We start from the raw sequence: 19,605 nt of genomic DNA, 5'->3' as shown, positions 1-19,605 counted from the left end.
GTGCACACCATTATGAAGATGCAGCCCTGGGCCATGGTAGTGGCAGTGAGATTAAAAAAAACAAACAAGCAAAAACAAAAAACAAACAAACAAACAACAAAACCCTCCCCACATTTTCAAGGCATCGTGATGACAGGCTTTATGAGGCATCATGATAACAAGCTTTATGAAACATCGTGAATATTTGGCTCTAAGAGTGGGGGGAAGTGAGAAATTGAGAGATATCAAATATTACTAAAATCTAGACTCTGAAATAGAGAAGAATAGAAATATGATGGCAGAACTAGAAAACCAGGAGGAGAGTGGAGGGTTGGATCTGGGCTTCAGAAGACCCTGAATCAGGTTCTACACAAGTTAAGTGATGGCACGGAAGTCACCCTGGCTTTTCCATGAGTTGATGTGGGCTCTGCCGCTGACAAGCTGTGAGATCTTAGAGCAGACATTTAATTTAATGGGTGTAATATCCTCATCTGTAGAATGCCAACTAAGTTAACTGGTCACTATAGTCCCTTCTAACTAAAAATTCCTGTAATTTTACTAATTTGACTCATAGGCAAACAGCTTGGAGAAAGACAGTGAAAGACAAAGACTGGATTTGAGTTCGGGGATCACGAAAAGAGCAGTGGAAGGAGACAACAAGAAAGATATACACATGATACAATCCCAGTGTTCAATAAGTATCTATTGACTAATCAATAAAATTAGAAATATAGGTGTCCCCAAGAACAAGAGAAGAGAGTTCTATAAATACTACTGACTGTCAACACTATTAAATGCCATAGTCAACAGAGAATAAGACCAGCAAGTGTTATGGGATTTGGTGTACAGGATGCTAGTGACCTTAAGAAAGTACTGGGACCAGGATAGAGATTTCGAGGACATGAAGTCAAAAAGCCATAGAAAGGACTTCTGTGATACAGAATCAGGAAAATTCTGAAAATTCTGCTGGAAAGACTGGTTGAAAAGAACACAAAATAGAATTGTAATGATCATATGTGATGACTAGAAGAAAGAACCTACATACCTTGCACATTGTGATACCGAGTACCGCACGCTAGCTGATTGCGCCACTGGAGCATGCTTTAAATTCTGAAAATTCTGACAAGTCAATACATACTAAGTGGTTACTAGTAGAATCTACTTTTAAAAAAATGAATTTGGAATATTCAATTTCACCCATTATTTAAGCAAAATATGAGGCTAACATAGACCCATTAAATATACAGCGATATTTATTTATCCCACAAGGACAGTATTGGCAAGCAAACTCTGCAGATGTGTGGGATATGAGCTGCTATAATTCAAATGGCAGGAATTTATTTATACATACTAAGCTTCAGAGGTTATTTGACATGAAACATTTATAAAATATAGTCATATTCAGTGTATTAAATGAGTCCTTCCTACCAAATGCAAAACAAAGCTGAAACCCAGATGACTTTGCCGATGGGGAAATCAACCATGCAAATTTAGTCATGTCCATTTAACCCAGCAAGGCTGGGCAGAACCTGATAATTAATAGAAGCCAGCTCCTTTCACTGGTGATCTGAGTACATCAGAGTGAGGGACCCCAGCAGGAAAGAGCTTCAGCATGGTAAGGGAGGCCCTGAAACAAATGCTTTAGGTGTCAGTGCAGGATATTCGGCGACCTGGTAATACGAGGTCTGTCTTTATTTTGACCCAAATTGAAAGCCCAAAGAGTGTAGACCAAAGACAGAGGACACCGCCTAGTTCAGTGCCAGCCACATGTGAGTACTTGATGAAAGTTCTTTGAATAAAGCAAGTTTCTTGTTGAACTCATTGACAGCATTTCTTTACTGTAATTGTCTTGTTGACTAAAGCACCGTCTATTGCAGACTCATATTTTAAGCAATAAACATCATCGGATTTTGCAGACACACTTAGAAATTACATTTCATGGAAATTTACTTTCTTTTCCTAGGACTTGATGGCCTAGGAGAATTAACATAGCTCGTTAATAAATATTAGACATTGAGAGACAGTCCTCACTTAACTTTGCTGAATTATTATTATCTAAGCAGCAGAAAACATAAGCAAATGTGAGCTGGGCAGGCTTGAAGGCCTTCTCATGAGGGCTCAGTGTCACCTTGTTAAACAGAGCTGTTAGGACACCTAGTGCATGTCCAATTGAGGCACATGTTTAACAGGCTTTAGGGGGATTTTCCATATATAGAATACATATTAGTACTTTAGTGGTGGTCATAAATTGTGTATGACTAAGCCGTTCCTCAAGATCAGTGACAAGATTTAAAGAGAAAACTTGACCAATTGGAGTGTATCAGTAAAAAGAAACCATGAACTCAAGGCACCTGGACACCCTGATACCTGAACAATGCCTGGAGTAATTGAGGATATGTAGTCTGAAAAAGAGGAGATTTGTGTTTTGATGTTTCAATGTCTACCTCATGAAAAAAGAGATTATATTTGTTCTCTTTTGTACTAATGGTGAAAAACAGACATGGATTTCAGCTCTTTGTAATAGAAAACTTTATAATAACGGAAATCATAAAACTACCGGCCATCTAGTGAAATATTCAGGTCTCTGTTGGTCATTGAAAGTGTTCAAATAGGGGAAGACAATCTGTTATTCTCAATAACAGATATAGTTAACAAAATAGAAATTACAAGTCAAGTGTGGTAAGGAGCCTGCCTTCTGAAGTTGCAGAGCTCACACAGCGCAAAAATTGCTTTTAAAAACTGCATAGACACTCTATCATCATCACCGTTATTTTCTTTGAGAAGTGAAAATTGCTATACATGGAAATCTCAAGGGAAAAATTCCTGTAATCCATCTGTTCAGTCTGTGAAGTGTATTTATTTATTGAATAAGGTTTAAATTGAGGAAATACTTAAAGGGAAGGTGGCAGAAAGATTGATGAATGGAAAGGGAGAAAGTGAGAATGTTCAAACTGAGAAAAACAGTGTGGAATAGGATTTGATATTGAAGGGAAACAACAAAGGGGAGAGCTAGGAAATAGGAGAAACACAGAGGGAGAGAAAGTTGGAAATAATTTTTACTTAGTTGAAGACTTTTTTTTTTCACATGAGGTTCATAGTATATTTTAGTCAGTGCTGTGAGTAACTCAGGGAAACAGAAAATAATTTAATCAAAGTCTTTGTTCTCAGCGGGGGTCACACCACATGGTAACAAATGAGAATTTGGTGGGCTGTGGATATCCAATAGGAAAATTCGCCACAAATTTTATACCTAACAGGCTTTGAGTAATTCTCTTAGATAAATCAGGCCAGCTGCTCCTGCCGGCCTTCCTTCTCATCCCAAGCCTAATAACTTCTTGCAAATCTAAATCTAAATTGAAGAATGGTGCCAAAACATATTATGAAAAATATGGCAAAAGAATTTCACCTATACTAAATAAAGAGTACACCTCAACCCAGTCTACAAATTAAACACGCATGTGGGAAGATGGAAGAGGTTGAGGTAGACAGGTATTTCTCAAGTTTGTTTCCAACACGTTTTCAAGTCTGTTTTTTTTTTTAAAATAATGTGTGACAAATATAATTGTACAGTTATTTCAGTTATACAATGCAGTAACCCCAACTGCCTTCTTCTAGAGTATTTTGAGTTCTTCTAAAATAAAATCCCATGTAATGTAGAGAAAAAGAGGAAATAATCTAGAGAGATGTTAGTGACTTCAAATGGATTCAATTCTGATGTCTGTACAAGTTGCCTTATTTACAGTACAATTTGGCGTGGGTTTATTAGCTTTTATTCCCTTAAGTCTTCAGGCTTACAGCTGCTCTAGATTAACAAGTCATTGCAGTAGGTGTTTGTTATTAAAAACATATTGCAGGACCTGCCTATTAGCATGCAGACTCCAACACTGACCTTACTATTTCTTTTCTTTTTTTTTTTTTTGAGACTGAGACGGAGTCTTGCTCTGTCACCAGGCTGGAGTGCAGTGGCATGATCTCAGCTCACTGCAACCTCTGCCTCCCAGGTTCAAGTGATTCTCCTGCCTCAGCCTTCTGAGAAGCTGGGACTACAGGCATGCACCACCACACCCAGCTATTTTTTTTTTTTTTTTTTTTTGTATTTTTAGTAGAGACGGGATTTCGCCATGTTGGCCAGGATGGTCTCGATCTCTTGACCTTGTGATCCGCCCACTTCAGCCTCCCAAAGTGATGGGATTACAGCTGTGAGCTACCGTGCCTGGCCCCTTACTGTTTCTTTATACATCATTGTGATTCCAACAGATTCTGAGTCTCAAAGATATGCTCCCATGTAGCCTCATACAACAGCATAGGGCATTTGCATGTTCCAAAAAACTTAAATGCAATAAAAGCAAATGGTGCCCACCCTCCCCATGTGGTCTCTGTATTTCCCAGGCTCTGAAATACACTGACTGAGAGAAATGTGCAAACTTCACACCTGGTCCGAGATTTACCTTGAGATGACTCTTGCCTGGAAAAGAAAGAGTTTTCTCTTCAGCATCTCTGGGATTAGAACTATTAGCAAACTTACAATTTTCTTTCCTCACTTACTGAGCTCTAGTATTATCTTGATTGCAAAGAAAGCATCCAGACAACTTCCCATTTCCTCCTTGCTTCACCCGTGAACACAACTGCTTCTCTTCAGCAGCCCCAAATGGAAATTATTCAGGTCAGTACTTTGAAATCCCCTTTGCTGAAAGATTTCTTTTGCATAGCAATCTTGGCTTTAACTTCCTCTGCCTCTCTCAACTTCAGGGCCCAGTGGAAGATCAGCTCCAAATTCTCTTTTTCTTAAGTCCCAGCACAGGGGAATGAAGACAAATTTACTTCTTTGTATTCATGGTGTTGCTTTCAATCCTGTTTTACTTTCAGTTTTTCTACTGCCAATCTGAGGCCTCCTCCCAGCCATCAGACTATGTCTGTGATGTTTTCCTTAGTTCTACACATACAACTTACCATACCCTTGCCTGAGATTTTCCTTCCCTAACTGCTTAAAAAGTGCCTCTTGACTCCATATGAGGCACTTTTGATGTTTGGCTTGTAGTAGGTATTTCATAAGTGTTTGTTGGATGAATAAACTCATGAGACCTCAAGTTATACACTACCATTCCTGTTCCCAAAGTACATGGCCCCAAGTGGAGACTTCTCTGAGTTGATTTTCTGTTTAGTGGATTATCTGTACTCCACTGCTTTCTCCCTTTGATCTTCCCTCTGAATCCTCTTTTACTGTCAGGCAACTCAAGCCAAACAGGCTCAGGCTGAGCATGTATAGGAGGGGTGAATGTCAGCAATGTCAGGATGTGGTTTGTGGGGTGATGTTTTATGATGCATATGAAAACAAGAGTGATTTTTCCAGAGCATCTGCCTTCATGGCTTGCTCACTTTTCTGCTCTACTACATTAACATTTAAAACATCAAGACTTGGGGGTTGTCCTTATTTCTTTAATTTGGGGGTAGATATTTATAGTTTTGCATAATTATATACCTACATGATTTTATTTAGATTTATATCATTCCCAATGTCTAAGAGTTCTTTGTATCAGCAAGCATCAATACAATCTATAAGATTACAACTTAAGGAAGTTCTACATGGAGTTAGTATGAATACTTGTCGATTGCCACAGGGGCACTGAGCACCCTTTTCCTAAGCTCAGACCGTAAGCACAAGATCTATCCTACATTGTTTTATCTGGTCTTCGTATCATTCTTAGGCTGTTTCATTCACATATAGTTTGCCTCTGCAACTGTATTTCCTTAAGGACAGGGATTATGTCTTTAAAAAGTATTTTTCTTGCATCAGCATTTAGCAAATTATGGTCATTACAGTTATCTACAAATGCTACTGAGATGAGTATTGGTTAAATATTTTTAAAAGTACACTTAAAAAAAAAAAACCCTGTTTTTGTAGGTCCTGCAGAGTATGCCTTGGCTAATGAAGAAGTGGCACTGTTTTTGCCATCTTACAGTATCAGTATATAAACAGACCTTGAGTTCTAGTCCTGGCTTTCTCACTGATCAGTTCTGAATATTATTATTTACTATATTTGTTGATGTTTTGACTGGTTGGAGTTTTTCTTTTAAAAAAGATACACAAGTTTAGAGACTTGTTATCTGTTCCCTTGTTTGTTTGTAGAGGGGAAAAGGTCTATTTACTTCATTCCTTCTAGAGAACAAAATATTTTATATTTAATATGATACTCTTTGAAGCAATAAAAGGCTTCTTATTCATCTCTGTCCCTTTCCCCTCATGCCATGGTATATCCAATTCATGGGAGGCGTCCAATAACTGCATAAAATCTTTTTATAATTAATAATTATAGAAGGCTTTTTAAATGTGTGATTTGAAAAATGAGAAACCATGAAGTCAAAAATGGATGAAATTGGTTTCATAAAATTTTACATGGGTAATAAGTAACAATAAACAAATTCAAAAAATGAAATATAAACTTCAAAAAATATACTCAAGATATATGACAGAGGGCTAGTGTTCATAATATAAAGCTGTTACAAATCAAATAAAAAAAGGGGGCAGGCCAATAAAAATATGTACATGTGAATATCAATTGCCAGGAATATATAAAATGTTTTGCCTTCACTAATAATTAATATAAAACAAATTAAGTGATCTATCACTATTGACTCATCACATCATCAAAGAATCAAATGACTGATGTTTATAGATTTTTGGTAAGGATAGAAAAAAAGATACCCTCCCAAGCTGTGGGTAAGAATAAAAAATGCTAAAAGCAATTTAGGTGGATTTCACAAATATCACTTAAAGTTTAAATGTGCTAAAAGTTTTGATCCCTGCCATCTACTACTAGGAATTTATACCAAAGATATACAAGCATAAGTATGAAAGAATAGGTAAAATAATGTTTAATGCATTCTTTGTAATAGTGACATCTGTAGAGAAATATCTATATTAATTTGGAGAAATACATTTTACAAAGTAAAGTAGACCTACATTTATGGTTATGGAAAAGTTGTCAAAGTTATTTTGAATATTAAGGCAAGTTGTGATGGCATATTTAGTATTATTTTATAAAGTTAAAGTGTACATTAAAATATTTTGGAAGTTTGGTTCTAACAACATGAGCACTGACGTAAGCAGACTCTTTCCCACTATAAACATACTATTTAAAAAAAAAGACTGATAAAATATGTAATAAAAATGTAAATGATTTATTAAACAAATATCAAAGAAAATAAAATTTCTAAGAACCATAGCAAAGAAGTAACTTAAATCCAGGTGTTACGGTCATGAGAGAACGGTGACAACTAACGGGATATTGCGGCAGATGATGAAAGTTCTCTGTCCATACCCCTTGGGCCTTTTAGGGTATTCCCTTTGACTTGGAACTGCCAGGATTTCCTTCTCTATAAATTAGGGCTTCCTTTCCCCAGAACTCTGGAAATCTGCTCTAATTGCATGTGGCACGTTGGAGATGTCAAAGACTATCTCCCGCCTCTGCTCTAGTAACCCTCAACCAATGACTCCCCAGATAGGGTGTATAAATATACGAGCTCCTTCAGCCCTCTGGGTGGCTTAATTCTGAAGCACGCGTTTTACACTCTTTCTCATTTCCCACTTTAATCATCCACTGACATTGCCGGCTTAAAAACAGTCTATTGATTTCCTTTGTCTCCCTGCCCCTCCCTTTTTTTTTTCTTTTTTTTTGTTTTCCTGGAGGTCTGTGTATCTCCCAAAAAGTGTGGAATGCCCTTGAGTCTCAGGATCTGCTTCTAGGGGAACCAAATCTAAGAAAGATATTAATGACTTCTGAGACCTCTGGTATAGGGTTAGGGTTTTATTGTCCATTTAGAAGCCAAAGTGAAGGAACTAGAACCTAGAGCTTTGCATTAGCATGACCCTGGGCTGCTCCTCAGGGAAAGGAGAAATAAAAGGTCATCATTCCAGGGAAGTGACAAGCCAATTTCTTTCTGTCATCCCAGGATGGGAAAAAGGAGACAAATAAGCAACCCACATGAAAAATTGAAAGCCCAAATCTGAAACTGACATCTGAATGGTACAGGATATCTAAGGTGGAAAAAAAAAAAAAAAAAAAAGGAATGTGTAAACTGGTTCTAGAATGGCAAAATTTCTGGGAAACTATTTGGAAGCAATCCCAAAACATGACATGAAAAAGAAGTAAATAATAAAAAATAAAATAAAAAAGAAAGCAAATCCATTAAGAAGGAGTCAGCAGACAGAAGTATCAGAACACAAGTTAATGGAACAATGTCAAGGAATCCACAAAACAAGCAGGTTGCAGATTACTGGAGATAAAGGAAAAGATCAAAATTATAGAGAAAGAATGGACACTGAAATAGAATTCGGTAGATTTTTTTAAAGAACAAATGTATATTCCAGAAATGAGATATATGATAATTAAAGATGAAAACTCAAATATGAAACAAAAGCATTTTAGACCCAGCTCAATAAAGTACTGAACTGGAAGAGAAATCTAAGGACATTTTCACAATGAAGTACAGTGAAATAAATATATGGTAAATATGAAAGGGTGGTTTAAAAATGAATAATGGGTGGGAATTTTTTTTTTCTTTTTTTTTGACACAGAGTCTCTCACCGTCACCCAGGCTGGAGTGCAGTAGCGCAATCTCAGTTCACTGCAACCTCCGCCTCCCAGGTTCAAGCAATTCTCCTGCCTCAGCCTCCCGAGTAGGTGGGATTACAGGTGCCTACGACCATGCCCAGCTAATTTTTTGTATTTTTAGTAGAGATGGGGGTCTCACCATGTTGGCCAGGCTGGTCTTGAACTCCTGACCTCATGATTCACCCACCTGGGCCTCCCAAAGTGCTGTGATTACAGGCATCAGCCACCGCGCCCAGCCCGGAATGAGGGTATTGAACATATGTATCGACTATATAAGTTTAAGAAAGTGAGAAAAGGTAGAAGATGCCATTTTCAAAGAAAGCATGGCTGAAATTTCACCAGCTATGATGAAATGTATGAAATGTAGGAGAAGAAATGTGAGATTACAAGGTAGGAAAAATAAAAGTAAATCTAGACACTTTGGTGAAGCTGTAGAACATGAAAGACAAGTGTGGTGGCCCTCAGCTCTCCTCTTAAAGGGGAGCTGCTACCAGGCGTGCAGTTAGCTGACAGCCGACAGCCTCAGATCCACAGGTGTGTGCGGAGGCCACTCTCTCCCCAGACTGCTCCACTTCTGTGCTGGGCATGGTGGGGTACTACAGCTGAGGCCTTCCTGCTCAATGCCAAACTCTTCTCACAGCCATTTCTACTTAGCAGACCCCCAGGAGCCCGGCTGCACTGCTACTTGAGCCTTTTCCTACCCCAAATTCCTTTCTTCTCCCTCCCCTTTTATCGGGTCACACCTGCCCTGAGGTCTGAAGGCTGTCTCTATCTATTCCTTTCCGCTTCTGCTCTGTCCTTCACAGGCACTTTCCTCCCCAAATCTCTTGTGTTTCTAATTTTGTCTTGGTGTGTCCTTTGCAGAAGACCTGAACCACCACAGAGAGAAAACCTTAAAAGCAACCAGAAATAACAGATGACCACAAAGTCACACCAATTAGCCTCACAAAAGAATTTTTGTTGGCAACAACAGAGACCAAATGGCAAGTGAATATTGTCCTCAAAGTGCTCAGAGAAAATAACAAAAACCTAGAGAATTCTAGATCCTGTTAAATTATCATTCAAGAACAAAGGTTAAATAAGGATACGTTTTAGTCTAAACACTGAAAATATTTACCACTTACATACCCTAAAAGACTGAACGTGAACCTGAAAAGGAAAAATGAATTGCATGAAGGAATGTTGAGCAATATTGGGAAACACATGAGGAAATTTAGATAAGCATTTGCTATAAAAATTTAAAAAGATAATAGTTCAGGGTTTCAAAACAAAGCAGAGCTCAGATATATACAACAATAACAGTTCTAGGGATGGACATGATCTCAATTAAGATGAGTTCAGTAAGTTTCTTATATTTTTCTGGGGTATGATAGGGATATTAAATACACATAAATTTATTTATATTTTTATTCTAGTATAAAATGCTAAAATTGTGTGTCTGCTGAAACCACAAAAAATGAAATGTCTAATCTCTAAACCAATAAAAGAAAATGTATTTAAAACCTCAATCCATCTAGTTGAACGCAGAAAAAAGCAAAGAAGTAACAAAAAAAATGATGAAGAGCAAAACAAAGTGAGATTTGAATAAATAATTCTTAATACATATATGGATTTGGCTTGACAGTTAAAAGAAAGTGATTGCATTAAAAATTAAATTCAGTTATACATTGTTTTAAAAAGACACAGCAAGAATATGCACTCACAGAAACATTGAAAGTAAGAGGATAAAAAAGATCTATCTGGAAAACTGTAACCAGAAGAGAACTGGAATAAAAGCTTTTAATATTAGAATATTATTAATATTTTAATAAACGGAATAGACTTCATAGCAGAAAAGTAACAATTACCAGGAAGATTATCCCTCTGAATTTACATTTATCTACCAGGCAAACTTCAAAGTATACAAAGCAAAAATTGACAGAATTACAAGGAGAAATTTACAAATCTATAATCATAGCAGGAAATTTTAACTTACCTATTACAGTCATTGACCCAGAAGGCAAATAAGTAAGGGAATAGACTATTCCCAGTGTAAGCAAATGGACAATTTTGACAACACAGTTAACAAGTTTGCTCTGATGGCTACATATAATCACTGTTTCCAACAATTACAGAAAATAATGTTCATTTCTACATGGATTTTTTAAAATAAAAATTAGTGACTTAAGCTACAAAGCAAGCCTCAAAGATATCTAGGAATCATTTTACATAAGCAGCATTCCCTTAATACAATGCATTAAATTTGGAAATCAATAATAAAAGAGAGCAATCTCCTTTCCACTTGTCACACTTAAGAAATCTAAAGTAACCACTTCAAATAATTACTGAGTAGAAATAAAATTGTAGAAATTAAATTGAAGAAAGAAAACCATTAGACCAAGGATAGAAATTAATGAAGCAGACAGAGAGATAACAGAGAGGCTCATGACATCAGATGCATTCCCACCTCCAGGCATTTGCACTTGCTGTGTCCTCTGCTGTGAACATTCTTTCCCCAGGTATCTGCATGATTTACTCCCTCAATTCCTTCAAGTCTCAGAAGTTATCTGCTCAGTGAGACCTCCCAAGCACCTTCTTAAAAATTTCATGCCTATCCTCCCACATTCTCTAGCATTTTCTCTGCTATTCTTTTTTCTGTAGCAATCATCAGCAACTATCATTTTTTACATATGGATTGAATTTATTATGATCTATTTTGCTTACTTCTGAATTTGCAGGTGCCTAGGACAACATCTAGCTTAGTAGTTCCCAATAAATATTTGTTGAATGAATAAATGAATTAATGAATAGATGGCCATCTAGGTGGTGGATACATGGATGTCTGTCATATTATTTCTGATAGTTTTCTTATATTTGAAATATTTGCAATTAAAATTTTAAACTTTTTAAAATAAAAAACAATGTCTATGTCTGTGAATATAGACCAAAGTTTATATTGATTATAAGAAGTTAAAAATTATCAGTATTTACATTTTCTTATTTGCCTATCTACTTACAACATGTTTATGTTGCTATTGCAATCACAACGAAGATAAAAACAATGTCCTCCAAAATCAATCAATCATATATGCCTACCTCATATATTCAGTAAATTTTACCATTGTCTCCAAGCACCCATTATTTTCCAGAATTCATAAAACTACCAGAACTACATCATACTATATTAAAGATCTATATAAAAGATAATTCAATAATCCTTCAAAAACAATTTAGCCAAAAACTCCAAAATAAAACTACTCACAAGACACTGTATTATTTCAGTGAAAAAAATTTTGTGCGTATTTGTGGACTCAAATATTGAGTTTGCAAAACCTGGAGACAAAGCGGACACTTGAAGATATTGGGAAGGCATCTTTACCCCCATTCATAGATATTTGTGTCTGTCGTGTCATTTTGTGTTTGTGAACGGTTTAGAAATTCAGGTGTGTTTTTGACAGGAGAAATTCAGAAACTTGTGGTAGAGAAGAGTGAAGGGAGTTAAACAACAATTGCCACTTATTGACAGATCACTAGATTTGTTTTGTTCTCAGCTCACTCACCCAGCTTCAAAATCAGGAATCTTCATTGTATGGAGCAATTGTATACATGGACCGTCCATGTATACAAAAATTATTCGTTACATAGAAGCTTTCTATTTACAGAATGAAGTATAAACTGAGAAAAATCATCCTTAATTTCAAGATAATTTTAATCTGCTGATTATGAAGTTTTCAAAAACAGAACATAAGAGAAAGATTTGGATGTGGAGAAATGAGAAATAAAGCACATTCACTCATTCACACACACTCACTACCATATAAATGAGTAGTATTAAATAAGGTTATGTTTTCCAAAGTTCACATGTATACTGAATGCATTTTATTATATATTAACTTATCAAAAAGTTTATTAAGTGGGCAGAAAAGTAAACTTTCAGACAAAATTTCCGTAATAGAGTTCAGTTAATGTGTCTACATAGTCCTTGATAGTCTTTATCCAACAGATTCACTTCAAACATAGAATGAGTTCACCTTGTGAGACTTTGTTAGGTAGGGAGGGTCCACAATGTTGGGTTTTCTTCTGTGTGGTCTTGAAGCAAAGAGCATTAATCAGACAGTATAGAAAGGAAACACTGATTCCTAACCCATTTTTAATATACTATGAACACTTGCATTTGACATACTGCATTCTTCAGAGAAGCTATACAAACTGCAAGGCCCAAATATATCTTTTCTGTATGATTTTTTTTGCAGTATCTTATGTGAAATTGAAAATATTTTTAAAAAGACAATTGCAGTGTTAGTGTAATGTGGATGATACTCTACAAGAAAAGCATGAGCAATGTTGGGAAGTCATTGATAAAATTATGAAAATCTCAAACAGGAATTCTCCCTGCTTAGTATACCGAATGATGCTGTGAGAATAAATATGAGTTTATAACGAAATTCTAGATTACTTTCTGGAGGCAAATTACCAGGATGCTACTGGCTATCTTTACATAAGATAACTTGCTAAAGCAACTGAACTCTTTGCTGCAAGCACCAAGCCTTTAAAAAGGCTGGAATTAGATCATTTTTGACAACTCACTGAGGCATCTGTTAGGAAAAATTGGAAGAGCTAATGAGAAACTAGGTGACCTAATCACAATGTTATGAATACAATTTCTCCCGCATTGCTTGAATTAGTTGTTTTCTTTTAAATCTCATTTCTGTTATTATTGCTCCACCTTATTAAAGTCCTGCCATTCATTGTTTCCTAAGAATCATTAATTAAAATTAAAAACCAAGAGATGATATGAGGCTACAAGACAATAATAATAAACAATAGTTAATAGTTACTTAGATCTTTCCACCATCCACAAGGTCACACACGAATGTGTATATTATATGTATGTGTGTGTGTGTGTGTGTATACACCTATCCTTACAACAACATTGAAAGTGATTATTGTAGCCAATATAAAATGAAAGAAAACTGAGGCACAGAACAGTTAGTGACTTCCTTCGGGCCATAGCACAGGTAGCTGTCAAAGCTAAGAGTAGATTTCCAGTTTCCTGTCTTTCTCCAGAATTCTTTTTCTCAATTCAACATTTATGTTTTCTACAGTCATTGACTACTTTACCCATGTGAGTAACTGGCCACAGAAGTGCCTTCTCTAGCTCCTCCCACCCCACCCAATAGGCAACTCTCTGTCCTTGCTTGCTGAGCCCAAATAAGAGGAGAAGAAAATGTATTTCTGGTATCTTAAGGAATCTAAGCAAATATTTCTGTAAGCCCTGTTGCTTCTGCTGTTTGGGATCTATGTGGTCTTTGTACTGTGATTTCACATCCTTGTGGGTTACACAGGCTTTTGTGGGCTGACTGGGAATCAAATGATAATGAATAGTATGGTGTCCATGGAAACATTCTTTTTCAGTTCTAATCATCTTTGTAAATTGGAGATGTCCGTATCTTCATGTAAAGGAAAATATATAATAATGACACAATTTAAAACAATTGATCTATCATTAGGGGCCACATATAACTGTGATTGCACTAAAAACATCTCAGAGTAAATAGAGAGCAGCACATTCCTACCACAGCTTCTTTGTGCTACTCTCAAGTATAAATGGAAAATTCCTGTCGTCAGGGTCCAAACTGGAAGCCTCAGCCCCTTACCAGTAAGAATGTCTAAAGAGGCTTTCATGTCTACAGAAGCTTCTGTAGAATGAGCTCTTCGGGCAGGGCTCCAATAATATAGGCAGCACTATGGGAAAACCAGATGTGGATGCATTTGAATCATTTCCTGCTCCTCCTCCTTTCCCAACCTCCCCACGCTTCTGGGAGTCTTTATTCTCCACCCTCTTCCTCTTTACATTGTCTTCCTAGGTGAGCTCATCCAGTTCCAAGGCTTTAAATAGCATATATATTGATAAATTTAAATTCAGTTTTGATCTCTCTTCTGAACTCCAGACTCTTCATCTCTGTTTCACTGATAGGCCTCTCAAGCTGAATGTGTCCTAAATACAACTCTTATTTCCTGCATCTCCCCTCCTCCAAACTGATCCTCCCTCGATCTTCCCTAATTCAGTGAATGGTACCACCTAGTGATGTAGGCCAAAAATCTACAATCAATTGTTCTCAAATTTAGTTTATTTAGGTGATATGTACTTGTGAAATGTACTTACTACTGAACTCAGTTCTAAGCCTGTGTGCACAAACACACACACACACACACACACATTTAATCCTTATGGCAATCCTCTAAGGCAGGCACTATTAGCACTTAGCATCCTCCACCAGTTTTACCAATGCAGAAACTGAGAAGAGGCTATTTGACCAAGGTTACAAAGCTGATAGGGGGCAGAGCCAGAACATGCCACCAAGGAGCCCAGCTCCAGAATCTGGGATCACAGCATTGTGTGTTGCTGCCTCTTCTTTTCATCCAATCCACCATTTGGTCCTATATTCCTATAGTAAATACCCAAATCTGAACACTGTCCACCACTCTACTGTTTCAGCTTACTCCAGGCCATCGTCATCTCCTATCTTGCCTACAACACTCATCAGCTGCTTATGATGTCGTCCCTAGCCTAGGCTGACAACCCATTCTCCACACTGGAGTCAGAGTGCTCCTTTTAAAGCATGAGTCGGTTGGTCTCTCCTTCCTGTCTACATGGTTTCAGTGGCTTCTCATTTACTGTGAGAAGAGTACAATTTCCACCATGTCCTGTGACGATCCGCATGCCCTGTGCCTCACCTTCCCATGCCTGCTCATCTCCTTCCATCCCATCACCTCATTTTGCTCCAAAAGCACTGCCCTTTCTGTCTTTCAGACATCAAAACGTGTTTTCTTCTCAGTACTTCGCTCTTGCTCTCTCCTCTGCCGGGATCACTCTTTCTCTAGGTTTGGCTGTCTCTTTCTCAATCATTTCAGCAGAGAAAAGACTCCACTGGGCTCTCTGGCTATGGAGCCAAGTCTCCACAGCCAGCAACCTGTTGTCTTATTACTTTGTCTTACTTTCTTCGTAGATTTAGCAATCTCTGAAATTAACTGTCACATCTACTAGTCTATGTAGTAACTGTCAGTCATCTCTGACTGGAATGCAAGCTTCATGGTGATGGGAACTTTGTTTTTTTCTACTTATTTCCAGTCCCTAGACCATACTAGGGCCCCAAATACCTGATGGTTGAATGAATAAATCTAGGCTCTCTCACTTAAAAGTACTGACTTTATGCTAATTAAGTAATGAGAGTCTGAGTTTGTTCTTCAAGATGGGGCAATTTTATCCATATATTAGAGATTTTCTGAGATTATTTGAGAGATTTAAGCAGGAATCAGAATTTTTCTCAAGACTTCATAAATACACTATGCAGTAATAGTATATGTACTAAATATACATATATATATATACTTATACTAAAATTTGGGGCTGATTAATAGTTTGTCACATGTGCAAATTATAGATAGTTTCACACCATTGAAAGACGTCTATATCCACCCCAATCCTAAAATCTAAGGAAACTACTTATAATTTTAGATTCTATTAATTAAAAGACTAACATCATATACCAGTCATCTGGTTTTATACCCTCATATGTGTACAAGTATACATACACACACATGATTGGGCCATATGAAATTGCTGATATTTACTGTTTTGGCCAAAAGATGATCATTTCAATGGCTTGATATAATATATGTATATTTATACACATACATATGTACACAGCCTTCAGCAGTAGGAAACACAGAATCATGTGATGATTTATCTGAGACTGTCATAGTCAAAAAACAATTGAGCCAGTGTACTTAAGGTTTGGACATACTAAACAAGACAATGTAAAATATTGTGCCTAAAATTCAATTTCAGTTAAGCAGGTGTAAGAATTCATTATTAATGAATAGTGCACAGGCACCATCAGAACTGTGTTCATTACACAAGTACTCCCCAAGGCTGGGCTCGGTGGCTCACACCTGTAATCTCAGTACTTTTGGGAGGCCCAGGTGGGCAGATCACCTGAGATCGGAAGTTCGAGACCAGCCTGGCCAACATGGCAAAACCTTGTCTCTACTAAAAATACAAAAATTACCTGTGCACGGTGGCGTGTGCCTGTAGTCTCAACTACTTAGGAAGCTGAGGCAGGAGAATCACTTGAACTCGGGAGGCGGAGATTGCAGTGAGCCAAGATAATGCCACTGCACCCCAGCCAGCCTGGGTGACAGAGCGAGACTCCGTCTCAAAAAAAAAAAAAAAAAAAAGTTTATCTCCCCAATTGATGTTTCTACCATTGTCCTGATAAAACACAGGCACTGGAGTGGGGGTGGTGGTGATAGTGAAAATATTTAACCATTAGCTTGACCAGAGGTGAATGATTGGTATGGCCATGCTGGCATCTACCTGCAGAACAATGGCCCAAGACAAGGACAAAAACTCAGAGAACCCTCTGCTATGTAGAATTTGAAACTCATCTTGGTAGTGCCAAAGACCTTATCCTAGCCTGAAAATTTAATTAGAAAAAAAGAAAAAAAAAGCTATGTTGTGAGACGTCTTTGGAGATAAATGACATAATCTGGGGTTCACTTCATAGTTAGAAAATAAATGTCATCTTGCTTTCTCAAGATTGTATGAATAACCTCAATGCAGGTCAAATTTATCAGACTTATAATTTTTTTTAATTCAATACATAAAATGAGCTTTGAAAAATTTATTTGTGGATTCCTTAGGTTACCTTTTTGCATTACTTTAAAGAAGAAACACTGTAAATGTTTGCTGTATTAAAGAGAACAACTCATACACCTTTTCACAGAAAGTAGCAACTAAAAACTGTATCTTAGTGCTATTATCTACTTCTGCAGCTCCAGTTTGTAATAACTCTCTGTTATTACTTTAAAATATGCCAAAGTTAAAAATATTTTCTCAGTTAAGAAAATTCATGGAGTAACACATTAAAATGTACTAGTCCTTTGGCTTAAATATTAAGTCACTTTTCCTTAGCTTCTACTGTTACCTGTAAGGTATAATACTATCAATGGAGAAGAGTAACATTTCATAAAACTTACCATTTAAGAGGGGAACAGTGCACACTGGGGCCTACTGGAGGGCAGAGGGTGGGAGGAGGGAGAGGATCAGGAAAATAACTAATGGGTACCAGGCTTAATACTTGGGTGATGAAATAATCTGTACAGCAAATCCCCATGACACACGTTTCCCTACATAACAAACCTGCACATCCTGCACATGTACCTCGACCTTAAAATAAAAGTTAAAAAAACATTTTTAAATCTTACCATGTATTAACACGTTTTCAATTTAATGTTTTAGCATATATTTAGTAACATATATTATTAAAATTGTTGAACATTGATTCTCTTAAAATTTTTAATTCTCTAATTTCTGTTCTGAAAAGGAACAAAAATACTGCATAATGTTACAAAAACCAGAAATATGTATCTTTTTATACAGAAAATTTGTCCTATTGAAAAAGTTATAGCAAACACAGTTTTAAAACTGTTTACTATTTCTCTTCTACACATATATACTTTCAAGTTACTTGTAAATTGCTCATAAATTATTAATTATTGGACTCTAGGCTAAGAACTTAGCATATTTCACATTTATTAGCTGTAACTTCAAGTTCACCTGTGCTGGAAAGATCCTCCACACAGGAAAAACCTGCATAAAGTATTAGGAAAACACAAGCACCCAAGAAAAGCTGACAAACCGCCAGAGGCGACAGATAAATACAGAACACCAAAGACCTAGTTTTACACAACTAGACCAGAATTTTACTGTAGCATAGCTAAGCTTACTCTAGGGTTTATATTATTTGCAATCATCTAAATAATTTATTTGCTATTTCCACAGGACATGGCTAGTGTCCTGGAAATAATCTTTTGTGTGTTTACAACACATATGCCCTATCATTTTCATTCTGAGACATTAGCTTGTATAGAACTATAAACTGTGAAACAATTTAGATAATGAAGAAAGTTGCTATGAGCTAATTTTAGCTAATTTATATCAGCGACTATACAAGAAAACACTAACTTCTATGCATGAAAGCCATAAATCAGGAGCTCAATAACGTAGTTTGCCAAATATAGTTGATGGAAAATGTGAGGTACTGATGAAAGGCAGAATCTGTAACAAGTAGTTCTTTGACCTAAGATCTCCCTAGCCTATTAGCAACCTCAGAATGATAGTTTGTTAAAGTACTACTGGCAAGTAACAATTACAAACTAACGTTATTACTCTGATGAGATTGTAATGCTTTTGTAAAGAAATGTTTGCCTAATATTATAATGGCCACAATGAAATATGGGAGGTGAACATACTATTATTTTCTTAGTTTATGATTTTGATAAATACTTCTCATTTTAACATTTATTTCTTAATTGTACAAAAGGGTAGGTGAGTACAAGTAGATAGGGGTACAAATAAAACATGCATTTTTATGAATATATTAAAAAATTCTAAACAATTTTAGATAGAGACTGAGGTGAATGGTGGTGGTGAGAGGAAGAGGAAGATTTTTACTTTTCATTTTATGCCCTTCTGAACAGTTGGAATTTTCTAATGTGTGTTCTACTTTCGTTTTTTAAAGTTAATGATTAAAATAAATCTGCTAAATTGAAAATAAAATAAGATATAATTTGTTTCAAATACAAGATAAAATACAACAAAGTAATACAAATTTTTGAATATTTACTTCTAGTCCATATTGGAGTCTTTTAATACTATATGTGTTTTCCTCACTATGCACTACTCACTACTCCTCACTACCCTTACTCTCTTTGCATATCTTTTGAAGAAAACAATAATAAATAAAAATGATTAGCTGCAGACTTCTTATTAAGTGCCAACCACTGTTTCAATCACCTCATATATATTAATTCAATGTGAAATCGGATTAAGACAAGTTTGTTATTACCATTGGTAACTGCTGAAGCAAATGTAGATACTATCTAGAGACAGATAACATCACACTAGGCCTCAAGTAATTTCTCTGTCTCTGTCTCTCTCTCCAGACACACACACACACACACACAATGC

At 36.4% G+C, this 19,605-nt stretch overlaps 1 protein-coding gene across 3 annotated transcripts in view; it reads right to left on the bottom strand.

Annotated features, from left to right (window-relative positions):
• The window catches only part of PDE7B (phosphodiesterase 7B), a 355,502-nt gene that overhangs the window by 305,443 nt on the left and 30,454 nt on the right, over window positions 1-19,605 (bottom strand). Inside the window, exon 1 of one of the 3 annotated variants that reach the window (XM_054491064.2) lies at window positions 4,525-4,544. The exons of the other annotated variants lie outside the window; for them this stretch is intronic. The gene's annotated coding sequence lies outside the window, so the exon portion shown is untranslated. Of the gene's footprint in view, window positions 1-4,524; window positions 4,545-19,605 lie in introns of those variants that run through there. 3 annotated transcript variants of the gene reach the window in all.

Source organism: Pongo pygmaeus, chromosome 5, assembly GCF_028885625.2.
Source record: "Pongo pygmaeus isolate AG05252 chromosome 5, NHGRI_mPonPyg2-v2.0_pri, whole genome shotgun sequence".
Lineage (NCBI taxonomy): Eukaryota > Metazoa > Chordata > Mammalia > Primates > Hominidae > Pongo > Pongo pygmaeus.
The sequence above is the reverse complement of the archived record's forward strand: the minus strand, read 5'-3'. Positions and strand labels throughout refer to the sequence as shown.